Here is a 19,966-nt window from a genome sequence, read left to right on the forward strand (position 1 = left end):
CTTAAAAGTCTCCTCTTCTCCCCCCAGCCTTGGTTCAGACTGTGCTGAGGTCACTGTCTATGGAGACACTCTTTAAGGTGGGATGGTTGTTCTTTCCAGGTGAGCAAACTATACATAACATGAAAAAAAAAATAAAATAAAAAGGAAGGAAGAAAAGCTACTCTCCACTGACCACGAACACTCTGCTTCCATCTGTGCCATTTTGCCAAGGTATAATTTTATTTCTTCAGTCATCTCAGAGACTGTTGATAGTTATGGAATGATGAACTGCCCACATAGTAAAATGAAGTCAGAACTAAACTGTCTCTGGGAACTATGGAAGGTATGACTGTGATGGGTGCTTAAGAGCCAGGCAAGGGTTGGGCAGTGGTGCACTTGGTAGAGTACACATGTTAGCCTGCAAAAGGACCTGGGTTTAGCCCCAGTCCCCACCTGCAGAGGGGAAACTTCATGAGCAATAGAGCGGTGCTGCGGATGTCTCTCTTTCTCTTCCTCTACACCTTCCTTTTTCCTTTCAATTTCTCTGTCTCTGCTAAAACAACCTCCATATTAGAAAAAAAGAAGAAAGAAATAGACAAAGGAGAGAGAGAGAGAGAGCGAGAGGAAGGAAGAGAGGGAAGGGGAGAGAGAATGATGGGTAAGAAAACCATGACCCCATAAAGAACGAAAGGAAAACAATTTGGTTGTGAATGAAGACAAAGAGCAATGACAATAGAGAAGTACAGAAACTGTATAAAAGGGAGATGATGATAGAGGGGAACAGGGAGGGAGGAAGAGAGGGAGAGAAGGAAAGTAGGAGAGAGAGAGAGAGAGAGAGAGAGAGAGAGAGAGAGAGAGAGAGAGAGAACAGGAGCCAAGAATGAGAAGGGGTTGTGCAGGGGCCTGCTGCCTGTGAAGAGGACAGGGTGGAGCTTAAGCTTTCCATCAGAGCTTGTAGCTGCAGTGATTATAGTGTATTAGGGTCTTGCCACTGTTGACAAACATTGCCCCAATTAGAAATTAGTTCCACAAGGCATCAGATAGCAGGGCTGCTTTTGACCTGTAAATAGGCAGATGCGACCTCCTTTCTAGCTTATTTAAATAGGTACAGCTGTATTCAAGGACAGCCCATGAAGCCCAGTCCCCCAGGCTCTTCCTCCCTTGGTCATCAGGGAACAGAGGTGAATATCAATCAGCTGGTGTTCAAAACAAAAGTTAATGTTGATGTTCTGGTCATCACTATTACTGTCCCTAAAATAAATAATTCATCTTCTACCATATTAAGAAAGAAGAGAGTGTGTGTAGTTAAAAGTAAATAAATAAATACATTTGTAAAGGGATGTGGCTTCAGACATGAGAAATAAAGTTATACATCAAAACTTTATAAAAATAAACCAGTAGAGTGCATATGTTACCATGTGCGAGGATCCAGGTTCAAGACCCTGCCCCCCACCTGCAGGGAGAAAATTTCATAAGCAGAGAAGCAGTGCTGCAAACATCTCTCTCTCTCTCTCTGTATCTCTCTTTCCCCCTTATCTCTGTCTCTATCAAATAAAATAAAAATAAAATATTAAAAAAAACAGAAAATAAGAAATCTGACCAGAACTATGATAATAGAAAACAATGGAAGAGTAATAAATTTATATGTAATAATACATCTCACAAGATCCAGACAGTGGTGGCAGTGAATTTTATAAGTTTTCAAGGAATAAAACATTTTCATGTCATGGACTCTGTTCATAAACATAAGAGATTGTTTGAAAGATAAAAGAGACTGGGTGAGAGAAGCTATCCAGTTGTTTTATAATGGCTACTGACCACATACAAAGAATATTAGAAAACAGAACACAACAAAAATGAACAAACAAAAAACCTCTATTGGTTAATTTCATATAATAATATATATATGTAATTTTTTAAAGTTTTCTAAAATCTTTATTTATTTATTTATTGGTTAGAGACAGCCAGAAATTGAGAGGGAAGGGGGTGATAGAGAGGGAGAGAGAAAGAGAGACACCTGCAGCCCGGCTTCACCTCTCATGAAGCTTCCCCTCCCCTGCAGGTGGGGACCGGGGGCTCAAACCTGGTACACTGTAACATGCACACTGTAACATGTGTGCTCAACCAGGTGCGCCACCACCTGGCCCCTAGTAATCTAGATATATAATAACATTATACTTTTCCACTTACCCCCTTGGTATATTGATTACATGCACCATTGTGTTCAGATGTGTGAGATATTTATTAGTCAGCAAAAATGTTGCACAAAAATAAGCATGATCTTTATTCAACTCACTATTGGTGTCTCCTGCCTTATGAGTTTGTAAACTGCCTTCTTCACATCACCAGAAGGCTGCTGAGGAAACATAACAGAGGTTTTCTTTAGATTTTGGAAATGAAATATTGGGATGAGGTGAGAATGTTCACTTGTCTGTCACTTTAACCCTCATTTTCTCTTTGAGCTTTTTTTTTTCACTGTAAGTTTCATTTAAAGTTTAAAAGGGAAGAAAAGAGGAGTTTGACTCATCACTGATCTAGAGTCTAATTCCTAGAATCTTTTGAGACTTGATAATTCTCTCATTTGTGGGGTTGTTATAGGGGAACATGGGGGGACAGGAAGGCCAACGCTTGCTTCCCCCCCCCCCCATTCCCAAAGTTCATGACGCCAATTTCAGCAAAGGATTTATGGGAAAGCATGAGCATTCAGGTAAATTAAACTTCATTGAAGACAAAACATGTATGTGAGAGAGAAAGAGAGAAAGAAGAGACTTACAAGGTTGCAGTCAGGGCCAAAGAGAGGCCCAACATGCTTATCCACTGATCCTGGAGGCCATTTTTTCCCTCATTTTGTTGCTCCTGTTGTTGGCTAGGACAGAGAGAAATTGAAAGAAGGAAAGGCAGAGAGGGGAAGAGAAAGATAAGACGTGGACCTGCTTCACCTCTTGTGAGGTGACCCTCCTGCAGGTGGAGAGCCAGGGTTTGAACCGTGATCCTTAAGCCGGTCCTTGCACTTTGGGCTAGGTACGGTTAAGCCTATGCACTAGTTTCCCCCGCCCCACCCAGGCTGTCTCCTTTAAATCCAAACTCCCACCTACACCTTCTAAGCCACACCTGTAACCACTCCCACTTCTTATTGGTTCTCCCTCCCTCAGCATTGCAGCCACACCTGTAACCATTCCCATTTCTGGGCAGTAACTTCTCCCTCAACATAGTTTCCTTTGATTCAGAGAAAGATTTGTTTCCTACAGTGCTAAGGAGCAAAGCGAAGGAGACCAAAAACACTCACACTGACCGCTGCTCCTTGTAAAATTTCTTCAGATTAGAGATGGTCCATGATAAAATAGACTTCCATTTTGATTGTTGAAACAGTTGTTTCCTCTGGTTAAGGGAGAAAAAATTAGAGGAGACCACTGGTTTAGTAAACAGACAGTTTAATCCTGAGGTTCTTACTCTTCTTAAACCTGATTATTCAGATCTAATAAAAAATGTGTGCTAATCCTCGTCTTGCCACTTCTGCATGCTTCAAATCCTTCTCTGTAAGCACTCTCAGATATGACTATTCTTTGTGAAAGTAAAAGTTCCACAAAAACCAAAGATGTGGTATTTTAGCAACATGATCAGTAAGAGATTTAATTCCTCATTTGATTAGTGCTTACATTTCATCGATTAGTAAGTTTTGAAAACCGACATGTTTAAAACATGTTCACGTATTTACCTCGATTATAAAACCCTTGTAATACTCTTGTTAGGCAGACAGAACAAACATTTTGATCTCTATTTCTGAGTAGGGCAGCTGAGCCATTTGCTCAGATTCACAAGGCTCAGTGGTTCAGTTCTCTATGGTTTAGGGACAGTGACTTCATTTTTCTGTTTCTTTCTTTCTTTTTAAGATTTATTTATTTATTGTCTCCAGAGTTATCCCTGGGGCTTGGTGCCTGCACCTCGAATCCACTGCTCCTGGAGGCCACCCTTTCCCCTTTGTTGTTTAGCATTGTTGTTATTATTATCGTTGTTGTCATTGCTGTCATTGTTGTTGGTTAGGATGGAGAGAAATCCAGAGAGGAGGGGAACACAGAAAGAAGGGGGTCGGGAGGTGGCGCAATGGGTTGGGCGTATGTGGCGCAGGGCACAGGGACCCGCGTAGGAATCCCGGTTCGAGCCCCCGGCTCCCACCTGCAGGGAGTCGCTTCACAGGCGGTGAAGCAGGTCTGCAGGTGTCTTATCTTTCTATCCCCCTCTCTCTCTTCCCCTCCTCTCTCCATTTCTCTCTGTCCTGTTCAGCAGCGAGCAACATCAACAATGGCAATGATGGTGACCACAGCTAGGCTGAAGCGACAAGGGTAACAAAAGGGGGGGGGAAAGATGGCCTCCAGGAGCGTGGATTCATGGTGCAGGCACCGAACCCAGCAATAACCCTGGAGGACAAAAAAAAAAAAAGAAAAGAAAAGAAAAACACCTGAAGACCTACTTCACCGCTTATAAAGCGACATCCCTCCCCCCCTTGCAGGTGGGGAGCTGTTGGCTCCAACTGGGATCCTTAAGCAGGTCCTTGTGCTTCATGCCCTGTGCACTTAACCTGGTGTGCTACCGCCCCACCCCTTTATGTTTTATTCATTAAGAGAGAGAAGGAGAAAGGGGCCAGGAGGTGGCACACCTGGTGCTCTGGTACCTAGATTCAAGCCCCTCGTCCCCACCTGCAGGGGGAAAGCTTCATGAATGGTGAGTCAGGGCTACAGGTGTCTCTCTGTCTTTCTCCCTCTCTATTTCCCCTGCCCTCTCAATTTCTTTCTGTCTCTATCCAGTAATAAATAAAAAAAATATTTTTTAAAAAAAGAGGAGGAGAGCAAAAGAGGACCAGAGCATTACTCTAGCACACGAGATGCCAGCGATGAACTCAGGACCTCATGCTTAGAAGCCCAGAATTTTACCTGTTGTGCCACCTCCTAGCTAATTTCATTCTTGATCCCAAGTTCAAGGTGCCTGTGAATTACATCAGTATAAAACTCCTTGATCTAGGGGTTGGATGGCAGTGCACCTGGCTGAGCACACATATTACAGTGTGCAAAGATCCAGGTTCAAGTCCCCAGTCCCCACTTGCAGGGGGCCAGCTTCATGAGCAGCAAAGCAGTGTTGCAGGTATCTCTCTTTGTCCCCTCTCTTTCCCCCTTCCCTCTTGGTTTCTCTGTGTCTCCATCCAGTAAATACATAAAATATTTTTAAAAAGGAAAAATACATATGTATATGTGTTTGTATATTATCTCAGAGTTGCCTGTCACAAGTGTAATGAGTTGATGGGATGCTGAGAGCTGAAGGAAATGTGCTTCTGTTTGTCTCTTCTTCCTAAATGATTGAACTGGAGTGAACAGGCAGTATAATTATTTAACTTTGTTAGTTATTTGCCCCCCCCCCCCAGACAATTGCTCACTTTACTGGGGACAGACCGAGTTTAGCAAGGCTGTGCTGACCAGGGGGCACTTTGGACTGGAGTGTCTGTCAGCCCTGGATGGACATTATGGAACCTTGCAGACCATTCCCAGTGGTGGCTAAATCATTCATGAGAACTTGCTAACAGGCCTGGGAAAACAGCTAGGGGAGTGGGTGGGTGTGCTGGGGAATGGTTGAGTGGTGCTATTTGCAAGCAGTTTACACTCCACTGTGGAATAACTCCTCAGGGGCTAGCTGGTTGTAAGTGAATAATTGACACAGCCAGCACCTGGCCTGAGGAAGCCACAATTAATGCAGGAATGGCAACCCCCCCCCCTCCCCCCCCCCTCTAATGTTAACAAGGGGGATTTAGCGGCTTTCTGCTAAATTGCTGATGAGGCCTGTAGTGCGGGTGGGGGTGGTGGAAACCTTCCTGATAGAAATGTAACACCCCTCCAACCTCTTCCATGTTCCCCTTTTTATTTGTTAGTCAATAATCGGAATCTTCCTCATTTTCCAGCTTCTGTGTCAGATCTGCTGTTTCTTTCTCTGCTCTGCTAATCGCAGGTGATGCGCAATAGGGGAGAGACTCTAACTTTGATTTGAGCCCCCCCCATAAAAGCACAGTCTTTTTTTTTCCCCCCACATGCCTATATTGCACAGACATCAAAGAAAAAAAAAAGGCTCCTGTATTTCCATTAAAGCTGGACGGACCAGGGGGGAGGCACCAAGCTGGGCGCGGGCTTTTGAGGCGCTGGAAATTGATAAGGTTCATCTGCATACAAAAGGCTGAATGGAGAGGCAGTGGGGTGAGCGAGGTCGGACACCCAGATGGATTTTTTAATTCTGGGGAAAAGAAAAAAAAAATAACACCACGCTCGCAAGTGATAACTGAGCCTTTCTTCCCAACTCCGACCAAAATATGATTTCCATTTGTGCATCGAAGGAGAAGAAAATTATACAGAATTTCATTCTGTAGCATAATAAGGGCTTCACACTGAATAATGCTACCATAAGGCAGTGTAATTACTGAAGGGCAGGAAATACACTTTCGGTTTATATCTAATCACAATACTGCATTGTATGCTTTGGGTGGGTGAATTCGAGGTGGGGGTGCAGAGTGGCTAGTCTGTTTGTGGGGGACACTGGGGAACAGGCTGGTACTGTCTTACTAGGCTCCTGAGAAAGTAAATGACTTGGGGGAAAGAAAAATGTCTTGAGAGCCCCCAATATGAAGCCAGATGCTATAGGGAGCTATGGACTGTTCCATGCCTCTACTCTTGTAAAAGGTCTTGTCCTGCTCTGTAATCTGTAGTGACCTCTTAAGGCCATAGCTATTGCAAATACTAAATGACAGGTTGAGTAAGGATTCTCTCAAGGGACAAAGAGCACAAAGTGAACAAGTCAACGTAGTTTGATTGGCTTGACTGCTCACCTGACTGAAGAGACATTTTGGTATGTGTTTCTTTTCTTATAATTTTATTTATTAAATATTTTATGTACTTATTTACTTTGGATAGAGACAGAGAACTTAAGAGGGAAAGGGGAGATAGAGATGGAGAAAGAGACATCTGTATCACTACTTGTGAAGCTTTACCCCCACAGGCAGGGGTTGAGAGCTGGAGACTAGGTCCTTATGCACATTATGCTCTGTGTGCCACTGTCACGCCATAGATTTATTTATTGATTGATTTTTATCAGAGCACTACTCATTTCTGGTTTATAGTGGTACCAGGGATTAAACTTGGCCTCAAGTTTAAAAGTCTTTTGCTTAACCATTATGCAGTCCCCTCACCCCATTCCTAAATGTCTTTCCTTACCTGGGGTGGAGCTGGTGACATAGAACTTTGGTGAGGAGGGTATGAAACTATATCCCTATAGATTTATAATCGTTCAAACTACTAATAAAATTTTATTAAATTGGAGGAAAAAAAGAAAATACAATTTATACAAAGTGACTTCCGTGCCTGAGGATCAGATCACAGGTTCAGTCTCCAGTACCATCATAAGCCAGAGCTGAGCAATACTCTGAGAGAGAGAGAGAGAGAGAGAGAGAGAGAGAGAGAGAGAGGAAAGGAAAAGAAGAGAAGATATAAGAAAAGGAAAGAAAAGAAAATAAAAGAAGGGAAAAGAAAAGAAGATACAATTCCAGTTTTGAAGTCATACTTCAGATATAGGGTAGGCAGTAATTAAAGCAGTAGCTTTAATAGTCCCTGCTACAATGATTCCCAAATGTGTATGTGCTTCAGAACCACCCAAAGAACTTGCAACAATACAGATGTTGAGTTCCTCTTTCAGAATTTTCTAACCTGAAGGTTTGGAGCAGAGCCTGAGACTACATGATAACATGTCCCCAAATGATTCTGAGGCCACAGTCTTTCAGTACTGGGACCTCTGCTTAAGTCTTCTTCTCTTTCTCCTTCTCCTTCTCCTTCTCCTTCTCCTTCTCCTTCTCCTTCTCCTTCTCCTTCTCCTTCTCCTTCTCCTTCTCCTTCTCCTTCTCCTTCTCCTTCTCCTTCTCCTTCTCCTTCTCCTTCTCCTTCTTCTTCTTCTTCTTCTTCTTCTTCTTCTTCTTCTTCTTCTTCTTCTTCTAGCGTTTGCCCTTCTTCCGTAGCCAGTCAACAGCGTCAGGTTGACCCTGATGTAAAGTTTCGAGACCTCCTTTGAATCTGGAGAGGTGGCAGTCATTGACTATGTGGGTCATTGTCTGTAGCTGCAGGGGCAGTTCAGATCATCTTTGGCTCCCCAGCAATGGTTAAGTAAAGCATAAGAAATAAAAGTACTCATGGTGCCTGAGAGAAATGCAGGGGAGGTCTTGAAAGGATAACTGTGGATGTAATTACTGCAGAAGTACTTAAAACTTTTTAAATTATCTTTATTTATTGGATACAGACAGCCTTAAATCAAGAGGGTGACAGAGAGGGAGAGAGACAGAGAGACACTTGCAGTACTGTTTCACCACTCGCAAAGCTTTCCTCCTGCAGGTGGGGACCAGGGACTAACATCCTTGCGCATTGTAGTACCTGCGCTCAACCAGGTGCGCCACCACCCAACCCCTACTGCAGAAGTACTTTAGTAAGCAGAATAACAGTACCCCAAATATTTCCACATCTTATTTTCACAGGAATGTATTATGGTTGCCAATGGAATCAAAGTTACTCATCTAATCAATTGTCCTTGGATGGAGACATTATCCTCCATTGTGTGGTGAGACTCTCTATGCAACTCACAAAGGTCTTTGAGTGCCAGAGAAGACAGGATCATCAATATCACAATCCAGAGAGATTTGAAGGTGCTCTAACTTGGTAAGGTGGAAGAAGAAGCCACAAACTAAAAAAAAAGAAAAAAAAAGGTTCTGATCTCTGAAGACTGGAAAAGCAGGAAGAGTGATTTATTCTTTTCTAAAAACATCAAAAGGAATGCAATCCAGAAAGAGACAGGATGAAGAGGCATTCAGATCCTGCTGTCTCTCCTAGATACCAAAGGGAGATGAGAGGTTGAGCCTAAAGAGATTATACTGTAAGCCATCAATCCCCAATAAAATTTTTAAAAAGTGTTGAGTGACTGATTTGCTATGCCACCACATTTAAGTCTAGCCCCCACTGTACTGAGGGGAGCTCCAGCAAGATGATATCTGTTTTTCAGCTATTTTTTCTCCTTTTGTTGCCCTTGTTGTTTATTGTTGTTACTGCTGTTGTTGGATAAGACAGCGAGAAATTGAAAGAGAACAGGAAGGCAGAGAAGGGGAGAGAAAGACACCTGCAGACCTGCTTCACCACCTGTGAAGTGGCCCCCCTGCAGGTGGGATGCCGGGGACTCGAACCAGGATCCTTATGCTTGGGTCCTTGTGCTTTGTGCTGTGTGCTCTTAACCCGCTGTGGTACCACCTGGCCCCCCTTCACCACCCCCCAGTTATTTATTTTTTTTAATTAAGAGGTTATGTATACATTGTGCTAATTCTTTATATGTTTGGTTACATTTTCATATAGAACTGGTAAGAACTAGATATTTCATTTGCGGGAGGATTTGAGTTATTAATTCAATTTCCTTATAGTTATGGAGGTACTCATATTATCTGTTTCATTACTGAGTGAGTTTTATTAGTTTGCATTTTTTGAGGAATTGGTCCGTTGCACCTCAATTATCAAATACATCAGTGTTGAGCTGTTTGTATCTTTTCTTCATTACTGGTGGGAATGAAAGAGAGGAAGAAAGAAGGAAAGAAAGAAAGAAAGAAAGAAAGAAAGAAAGAAAGAAAGGCAAGAAAGAGAGAAAGAAAAGAATTCTACTCTTAGCTTTGCTTTTGCTGTGTTCTCCAAGCTGATATGCTGCATTTTCATTCACTTTAATGTATTTTAAAAATGCATTTCCTCTGATACTTCTTTGACTCATACGTTTTTGAGACATGCTGTTTAGTTCTCAAGTAGATTTCTTCTAACTTGCTGTTACTGAATTTCAGTTTTATTCTATGTTAGGCAGAGAAAAATAATATAATTTCAATTTTCAAAATTGTTGAGGATTGTGTCAAGATCCAGGATATAGTCTATTTTGGCTTATATTATTTGAGTGCTTCCAATGATAGCATAGTTAGGGACTGCGTGGTTGTATGCCTGGTAGAGGGCACAACTGCCAATGATGGCATATTCTACCACTGTTGAGTGTTAGATGCTGTTAACTGATGGTGTTGATGAATTCTTTTATTTATTTATTTATTTATAAAAAGGAAACATTGACAAAACCATAGGATAAGAGGGGTACAACTTCACACAATTCCCACCACCAGAACTCCATAGCTCATCCCCTCCCCTGATAGCTTTCCTATTCTTTAACCCTCTGGGAGTATGGACCCAAGGTCATTGTGGGATGCAGAAGGTGGAAGGTCTGGCTTCTGTAATTGCTTCCCCGCTGAACATGGGCATTGACAGGTCGATCCATACTCCTAGCTTGTCTTTCCCTTTCCCTAGTGGGGAAGGGCTCTGGGGAAGCGGAGCTCCAGGACACATTGGTGGGGTTGTCTGTCCAGGGAAGTCTGGTCAGCATCCTGCTAGCATCTGGAACCTGGTGGTTGAAAAGAGTTAATGTACAAAGCCAAACGAATTGTTGATCAGTCATGAACTTAAAAGCTGAAATTGTGCAGATAAAAAGTTGGGGGTTCCTCTATTTTGTAGAAAGCTAGTATGCATATTTTAGTTATATTCCAAAGGGCCTATGGCTATACTAGTTTTTTTTTTCCCCTGAGCCTGAAATCTGATATACAGGTGGATCCAAGTTATTGTCTGGGGAGATGATGTCATGGCTGGAAAAAGGACCAGAAATCTGGATCAGGGAAGAGAGTAGCTCCCTAATATGGGAAAGGGGTATAAATATTATTGACTGTAAACCCCATATATTTGATTTCGTCTGGAGCCCATATTCAGCTTAGGAGCCTATGTTAACACTGCATTCCTGTAGATCTGAGCTCACATTCTATGGTCATGAACATTCCAAGCTGCACTAATATTGACCCATCTTCCTCAGGTGTAGCATAGAATATGTTGTCCATCCTCCCTTTGGAGGATGGAACATTCTCTACTGTTGTTTATCCAAGTTGAGGGCAAGGTCCTATGTGGGTCCACAAAGGGGTCTATTTTGTTGTTCCTGATAGAGATAACCGGTAACAAGGTGAGAGAGATTTATTTGAGGTCTAGGTCCATCATGTCTGTTTGGGAATCTCAGTACTCTCCAAATAGGGCCCCAGCTGATGGGGTGGCCTGATAGTGACTAAAGAGTCATTATTAAAGTATACCGGTCTCTTTCCCTTATTCAGCTTTTACAGTCCTTGCTTTGATAAGGTTAGCTTTGGAGTGAGTGAGATAACTGTAATAGGAAGTAGGTGACGATGGTATCTAAGTGTAATTAGATACTATTTCTTTAGGAACTTTATACTGACTCACTGCAGACTATTGTGTGCTTTTGCTTTCAGGTATATATTTTGCCCTAATTTGTGGATACGTATGGACATATGCTCTATCTCACGGGCCCTGGTCTATATCTAGGTTTTGGGACTTTGTTATGAAGTGAACCACCTGGAATGGAATTAGAGAATACTATGAAAGGAAAGGTCTCACCTGAGTAATGAGGGTGAAGGGTTGACATTCCACGCCTGACATCTCTGGACACAGTTAGAAGTGAAGCATGCTGAGGTGGTCCTCCTTGTTTTGATTACGCTGGGATCCTGAAGTATTAAATGGAGAAAAGAAGCTCTCTTCAGGGAGTCAGGCAGTAGCTCAGCAGGTTGGGTACACATGATGCAAAGCGCAAGGACCGGTGGGAGGATCCCGGTTTGAGCACCAGGTTCCCTACCTGCAGGGGGGTTGCTTCTTGGGTGGTGAAGCAGGTCTGCAGATGTCTGTCTTTCTCTCCCCCTCTCTGTCTTCCCCTCCTCTCTCCATTTCTCTCTGTCCTGTCCAGCAACGATGACATCTATAACAACAATAATAACTACAACAGTAAAACAAGGGCAACAAAAGGGAATAAATAAATATTTTAAAAATTTCTAAAAAAGAAACTCTCTTCAATAAATGGTGCTGGGAAACCTTTTTAGTGCCTAGAGGTCAGCTTTGTATGACACTAGTAGAGTCACTCTCTCTTCTTTTAAACCACTGTTTGTGTGGTGTATTTTTTGTGGAGTAATTTTGATGTATCTTTCATCTCATTGTTAGTGTCTGTTGATGATTTTGTCTCAATCAAGTTTAGACATTTCTGCCAGATATGTATTTTATTGTGCCTTCCACTGACAGCTCAGAGGGAATGGCCTTGTCACTGCTGAGTAGTTGTGAAGAAACTCATTCTCTATCAGGTTTCTTCTGACAGTTGAGTGAGAAAAAGGAAGAGAGTTTCTGTAGAAAGGGGGTCAAAGTCTGGCCTCCATTTTACCTGGCAAGGACCAGAGTCCTTGAGGCTTCCCTTCCTGACCTTCTCTGCTGCCAGCCAGGTCCAACACCTGCTTCAAGTACAAAGTCTGGCAAGTCTCACTGCAGTGTGATGAGGATAGAAATTTTGGGGTAGGGTGATTGTACACCCAGTGTAGTGCACACATTACCCAATACAAGGAGCACAGTTCAAGTCCTCTGTCTCCATTTACAGGGGGAAGCTTCATGAGCAGGGAAATAAGTCCACAAATATCCCTTTCTGTTTCTCTAAAGAAAATAATAAAAAAAAATAAAACAAAAGGAAAGGCCACTGGGAACAGTGGAGTCATTAACCCTGAAGGAAAAAAAGTCCACACTTTCCACTTGAGCTCTCCTGGAGGAAGTGAAAATCAATCTTTGGGTTCTTCTGTGCTGTTTGACTACAGTAGAGTGGCTATTGTCTTAACATTTCCTGTCTTCCTAAGCTTCCCATTTTCTGCTCCTTAGGTTAAGATGAACTGACTTTTGTTGTGGCTGTGGCTCTGCTGACCTGTGCTCATTTGTATTTCCAGGCTGACTTCTCTACTACCCTGTGGGATATATGAGGTGAAAAGGAAATGTAAGGAACTTAGTTTAGGTCCCAAGGTCCCTAGAATATATTTTTTATTCTCTCCATATTTCAGAGCCTATGCCTGGTGCTTTACAGGGAACTTGGCTATACCTAATAGAGGAAATATATATCTACTCTGTCTTTCCAGAAGCCTATACTTTCCCACATTTTTAAATAATAATCACAGTCAGATAATCCCAACCTCTTTGCCATATTCATGTCTTGATTTTTCTTTTCTGTGGAGCTTTAGATTTCTCTAGTTCTTTACCTATATGCTGGACATCTTAATATATTTTGAGATCTGGCATCTTGAACAAATTATGGGGAGAATGTTATTATTTTTGTTATATAGGCAATTAACCATGTGAAGTTGAAACTACACTTTAGATCAGCCTCCTATGGCTCCTAGTACTGATGTCAGTTTAATTTACAAAGACTTCATGTTGCTTTTCAAATCTATCCCAGTGGCCAGCCTGGATCCTGAATGGTGATCTATCCTGTAATTCAGTTGTCAAAATATAGATAAGCTGCTGAGGGTCAAATCAATACATGTATCACTCATGGATGAGCTCAGGATTTTCGAAACAATTTTAAGGAGCTGATTTTATGAAACCACCTCCCTCTGTGGTCTCTCTGGTACTTTCTGGTTCCCTAAGACTCTCTTTTATTGATCCTCTGACCAGAGATTCCTGACTTATTGTCCTGTGCCAATGCCAATGTCCACATCCAATGATGGTGTCACACCTCAACTGCTAAGTGGGATGATGCGGGAAGAAAAAAGTATCCTGGGTTTTCCTGCTTTCCTAGGGAGTCTGTTCCTGTTAGAGAGTTCCTCAGAACTTTTTCTATGCTGAGTGCTCCTCAGTGCTGCTACTAACACCTCTAGGAGGTGTACTGAGAAATAAAACATACTAGAACATTGAAAAGAAGGGAAAGTTATGGAGCCTCTCTACTTCTCTGGATTTTCAGATTTTTCTTTCCTGTTCTGTGAGTCACAGGTAAAGGGATTTTCCTAGGTTTTCCTTTCCCTGGCATCCACTTCCAGGTGCTGAAATAAACCAAATCACTAACCTGTTGGCTTATTGCTACTTTAAGTCTTCTCCCTCAACCCAGCAGCCACTGGGTACTTTTCAGAGCCTACAGGACAATTGGCTACACATAGTGGGAGAAATGTATATCTACTCTACCTTTCTATATGTTTTACCATATTTTTATTGTATTTTGTTATATGTTATATATTCTGTTTCATGTATTCTGTTCAGGTTTCTTAGCTGCTATCAGTGCAAGAGACAGGAGTGTGTACCTAACTACTTCATCTTGCCTGGAACCAGAATTTTTCTGCTAACACTTTCCTTGACAACTCTTTTCTAGACTCTCCAGTGAATTATTTTTATGAAAAAATGGGATTTAACTATTCACCTCACTCTGGTCACCCTCCTGAAGCTTGCAAAACCTATTCTTTATAGTTGCTGCTCTATTTTATCTGCTATTTTAGACATCAGAATGGGTTAATATGAAAGCTGTGCTAGAAGTAGTCTTGCTGTACAATGAGGATGAGGGCCCAAGGTTGGGGGAGCAAGTGTCTTCCAGACACCTACCACGGGGAGAGGAGAGGTTGTGCCTCTGTGTTAAAATCTGTACAGTAGACCATTAACCTCTAATTAAAAAAAAACAAAAGTTGTATTACTGGCCACAGCTATTACGTTTGTTTAAAGATTCTAAAGAACTAAAATGTGTAGCTTTATATAGAAAAACTACAGTTCCAGGCTGGGTGGTGGCACAACTGGTTAAGTGCATATGTTACAATGTACAAGGACCTGGGTTCGAGCCCCCAGTCTCCACCTGCAGGGGGAAAGCATCATGAGTGGTGAAGCAGTGCTGCAGATGTCTCTCTGTCTCTCTCCCTATCTCTCCCTTCCCTCTTGACTTATGACTGTCTTTGTACAATAAATAAATAAAGCTAATAATTAAAAAATTAATAAATTAGTCAATTATATATAATGCTAATAATTTTAAAAATTAAGAAATTATCTGATTAGTCAAAAATATATATAACTATTGTTCCCAGAATTCCTGGTACCAAGTAACAAAGAAAAGAGTCTGTCAAAAGAAGAAGGTAAGGGAAATGATTGGACAGGAGAGGACCTGGAATCTGACCTTTGACTCTTACAAATATGGAGACTGAGGACTGGGAGGAAGAAGGAGGAGGAGGAAGAGGAAGAAGAGGAGGAGGAGAAAAACCATCATTCTGAAGGAAGAGCTCAAGATACAGTTGAAACTGGGAATATGGAACTGAACTGAGATGAGCAGTAGGCACTTTAGAGGTGAAACAGCAAAGGGAGAAAAAATGACTGGAGGTATGTGGGGGGCTGGGGATGGTGGGCAGGAAGCAGTTGTCATAGAGATTTCTTTCTTTTTTTTTTTTTGCCTCCAGTGTTATTACTAGGGCTCTGTGCAGGCAATAGAACTTCACTGTTTCTGACAGCTATTTTTCATTTTTACTGGATAGGACAGACAGAAATTGAGAGGGGAGGGGGAAATAGAGAGGGAGAGAGACAGAGAGACACTTGTAGACCTGCTTCACTGCTTGTGAAGCAATGCCTCTGCAGGTGGGGAGCTGGGGGCTCAAACTGGGATCTTTGTGTGGTTCTTTGCACTTCATACGGTGTGTGCCTGACCTGGTGCACCACCGCCAGGCCCCACTTCATGGGAATTTCTTGACTGAGTGTGTTTCACTATCTCTAATTTAAGACAATAAAACCGTTCCTTTATTCAATTAGTTAGTATGTTGCTCAGACTTATGGTAGCTCCTAATAGCTAGTAGCCTCCCATTAGTGAGGACTGTAGCCCCAGGTAACCTGGAGGATATGAGGTCTTTCTGTAGCAACTATAGAAACATTTCTGGGGTATAAATGGTCCCTGAGGCACTAAGATAAATAAAAGGTAAACAAGCCACAAGGACTTTCAACAATCAACAACAAAAAAATTAATCTTCTTAAATTTTTAAAAATACTGATTTAGGGCTTTATGGTGGTGCTGCTGGTTGAGTAGCTGCATTATAGTGCACAATTTCGAGATCTCAACCCTCACCTGCAAGGTAAGAGCTTCACAAGTGGTGAATTAACGTTGCAGATGTTTCTCTCTCCCTCTCCCTAACTCCCTCCTCCCTCTCATCTCTCTGTTTCTATTTAATATAAATAAATAAAGTATAAAATTGTTTAAAATGTATTTATTCTAAGAGAGACAGAGAGAGAGAGAGATAAACGCTACTGAACTCTTCATATGCTGGTGTTGAAGATTGAACCTGGGACCTCAAGGTCTCAGGTATGGAAGTCTGTGATCTAACACACTGGGGCATGTGTCTGGCCCAAGGGCTAGTATTTTTCTTAAAAGCTACTAAATGTTTCATCCTGCACTAGAGATCTTACATCAGTCATTTCTAAACCTTATATTAACCTTATGGAGCAGGTGCTATGTGCCATATTTTATAGATAAAGTAACTCAGTGATAAAGTAACAAAGGTGGATTTAAACCCAGATTTGTCTTTTCATGAAGTTTATCACCTTTTATTCTAGAAGTCTGTGGGATGGAAAATGGAGGAAAGAGGAAATTCTGAGATGAGTGGTGATAACTAATGATTTCACATTGATTATTGTAGTAGTCACACATACTTGAAAAAAATATTGATCTGACTTACCCAAGAGCTAAACCAAGGCAAGGAGAAACAAGTACGGTATATTTTATTCTTTTAAAAAATTTCATAGTTAAGATCAAAACAAATGTGTTGAAAGTTTTGAAAAAGAAAAATGTCTTTGGGCAGGGAAGACAGCATAATGGTTCTGTGAAATATTTACATGCCTGAGGCTCTGAGGTCCCAGTTCAGTCCCCAGTACCACCAATAGCCAGAGCTGAGCAGTGTGGCCTGGTCAATCTCTCTGTCTCTGTCTCTCTCCTCTGATCTCTCATTGAAATAAATAAGAAAAAATTCTTTTGACTTCTTCTTGTTAATAAATAATGTCAAAGCACGAGAGACTCATTATTCAGGGTTTCCTGTATGTTTAGCAATGAAATTATTCAGTTTTATTGTATCTCTTACATTTTTTTCCTACTAATAGTGGGTTACAAGATTGTAATGGTACAGGGTATAGTTCAACACTGCACCCACATCCATTATACATGTTGTTTGTCACTAATTTTGTCATTACTATGAAAAGAATATACACATATATGTTTCTGTATGTATTTTATTAATGATTTCATAGTGGCTTACAGATTATAAAATTATTGAGGTATAGTTCCATACTGAACCCATCACTAAAGGGTTCACCCACTCCCACCTCCCACCCCCTAGCCCTCAGCTACCAGCATTCTCACAAAGTCTTGATCGGGCATGACAATGTTTGCCAACTGTAGGTTAAGGAGAATTTACTGCTCTTTCCTCAGATGCATCCTTTCCACTTAGTCTGCTTCTCAGAAATCAAGGAACTATTCCTTCTTAGCAGTGCACATTTGATTACTGGAGGGGGGGGGGCGGGGAGACTGTGTTTTTAATACAGTGCATTTGATAGCAAAACAAAAGAAATTAGTTTTCCTTTTCATTGTTAAGGGAACATAGTAGAGCTGTTTTTGTTCTGGAAAATACATGAAGTATTTCAAGGAAAGATGTCATTTTTTCCCCACTTTTCCCAAATCAAATGCATCTGCATCTAGATTGAAGAAACTTGATGTTCTGTTTTCTTTTTTCTTTCTTTTTAAAAAATATTTATTTTTATTTATTTATTCCCTTTTTTTGCCCTTGTTGTAGTTGTTATTGATGTTGTTGTTGTTGTTGGATAGGACAGAGAGAAATGGAGAGCGGAGGGGGAGACAAAAAGGGGGACAGAAAGATAGATACCTGTAGACTTGCTTCACCGCTTGTGATGCGACTCCCCTGCATGCAGGTGGGAAGCCGGGGGCTGGAACTGGGATCCTTCTGCAGATCCTTGAGCTTTGCGCCACGTGCGCTTAACCCATTGCGCTACTGCTGGGCTCCGATGTTCTGTTTTCATGAGCTGGAATCTCATGCATGTGTGGTTTCACTATTCTTGGGCTGTTTTTTTTTTTTTTTCATTAGAAAGATAGAAAGAGGCAAGAGGGATAGACATCATAGAACCAGAGCTAACCAAGGTGTCATAGCACTGCCATATGACACCTGGACTTGAACCTGGGCCACACACATGATAGAGCAGGTGAGATATTCCTCTGGCCCTCTGACCCTCTGGATCTAAATTTATATTTAAGATGGGAATTTTACTAATTTGAAATGTTCAATTGCAGTTGTGGTAAAACTCATTACAGTGACTAGAACAAAATAAAATCCCTTCTTTGGCAATAGATTTGGATGCAGTTGGCCTTAGCATTTGTTGTGCTATTAAATAATCCCATTTGGGAATATAAACAAACACTTCAGGTTTTAATGTCTTTTTTTTTTTTTACATCTTCTCAAAATGAATCCAGTGCCTCACACATTCACAATACCATTACCAGGACTGATGCCTTTACTGGCACTGAGAGAAGTGAGACCACAAGGCAACACTCCACTGTCTATGCAATGCATTCTTAGCGCTGTCCAACAGACTAGTCTCTGGTGTTGGGTATTGAATCCAGGAGTTAAATATGTTTAGTCACTTAGTCTACGAGGTAGCCTCATGAGTTGACTTTTATTTCCACATGTTGATATATTATCTTGTGATTGCAAAATAGCTGCTGAAGATTCAGAGCCAGTCCTTCTTCAAAGCAGGCAGAAGGAAAAACACCAACAGTACTACAAACTGCATGCAAAGTTCCCTTTCTATTTCTTTATTTTTAAATTATTTTATTTTATTTATTTATTCCCTTTTGTTGCCCTTATTGTTTTATTATTGTAGTTATTATTGTTATTACTGATGTCATTGTTGTTGAATAGGACAGAGAGAAATGGAGAGAGGAGGGGAAGACAGAGAAGGGGAGAGAAAGAGAGACACCTGCAGACCTGCATCACCACTTGTGAAGTGACTTCCCTGCAGGTGGGGAGCTGGGGGCTTGAACCAAGATCCTTATGCTGGTCCTTGTGGTTTGCAAATTCTCTTTCTTTTTAATAAATATAAATATTTTTTTAACCTTACTAGAGATCTTATTATCCTGGGCCAGAACTATGTTTGATGCCACTCCTCCATGCAAAGGAGAATGAGAAAGTGTATATCTCTCCCTAAATCAAGGCAAGCTTTGTTAGTGGGGTGTAAGTGAAGAATTAAGATGGTGAAAGCATTCTATTTTGCTGAAATGTACTTTAAATGTTTTCTGCTACTACTTCCCTGACCGTGTCTTCTTAGATTCTAATTTAACCTTCTCTGTCAGAATGTTAAAGAGTAAGATTTTTTCTTTTCTTTTTGTCACTGGGGCCTCACCACTTTGGGCTATTTTAGGGGAAAAGAGCTAGTGAGGAACGTGCACGCAAGAGAGGACTATCACAGCTCCAAAGCTTCCTCCATCTATAGGACTCCCATGTGGTACTGAGGACTTAAAACTGAGTTACACACAAACCAAAGCAGGAACACTATCTGGTGAACTATCTCACCAGCTCCAAGGATAAGGTTCTTAAATCTTGGTCCTAGTTCTTCTTAATTTTTTATTTCATAGTCTCTCCTTATGTAATAGCTTCTACTCCCCTAACCTTAATCACCCTATAACTTAATAGCTCCCAAGTCCGTGTTAACTAAGAACTCCCCATAGTAAAATGTCTATCATTAAAATAAAGCAAGCAATTGCTTGGTTAACGCCTGCTTCATCTGCTGAATGATTGCTTCCATTTTTCCTTTAGTCATGGCTCTGTCTCAGTGTCTATTCCAGCAACTTATATACCATGAGGAATCATGTTGTATTTTATAAATGAATGAGCAGGTCTCCCAGACTACTGACTGGGGATACATCCCAGCCATCTGCTGGCCTCGATGGCATGGTGAGCAATGCTGGTTGATTTCTGCAAGACTCCAGAGAGCCCTAAGCATTTCAATCATGCCACTTGAAGAACGATTTGGGAAGAAGT

Source organism: Erinaceus europaeus, chromosome 1, assembly GCF_950295315.1.
Source record: "Erinaceus europaeus chromosome 1, mEriEur2.1, whole genome shotgun sequence".
Lineage (NCBI taxonomy): Eukaryota > Metazoa > Chordata > Mammalia > Eulipotyphla > Erinaceidae > Erinaceus > Erinaceus europaeus.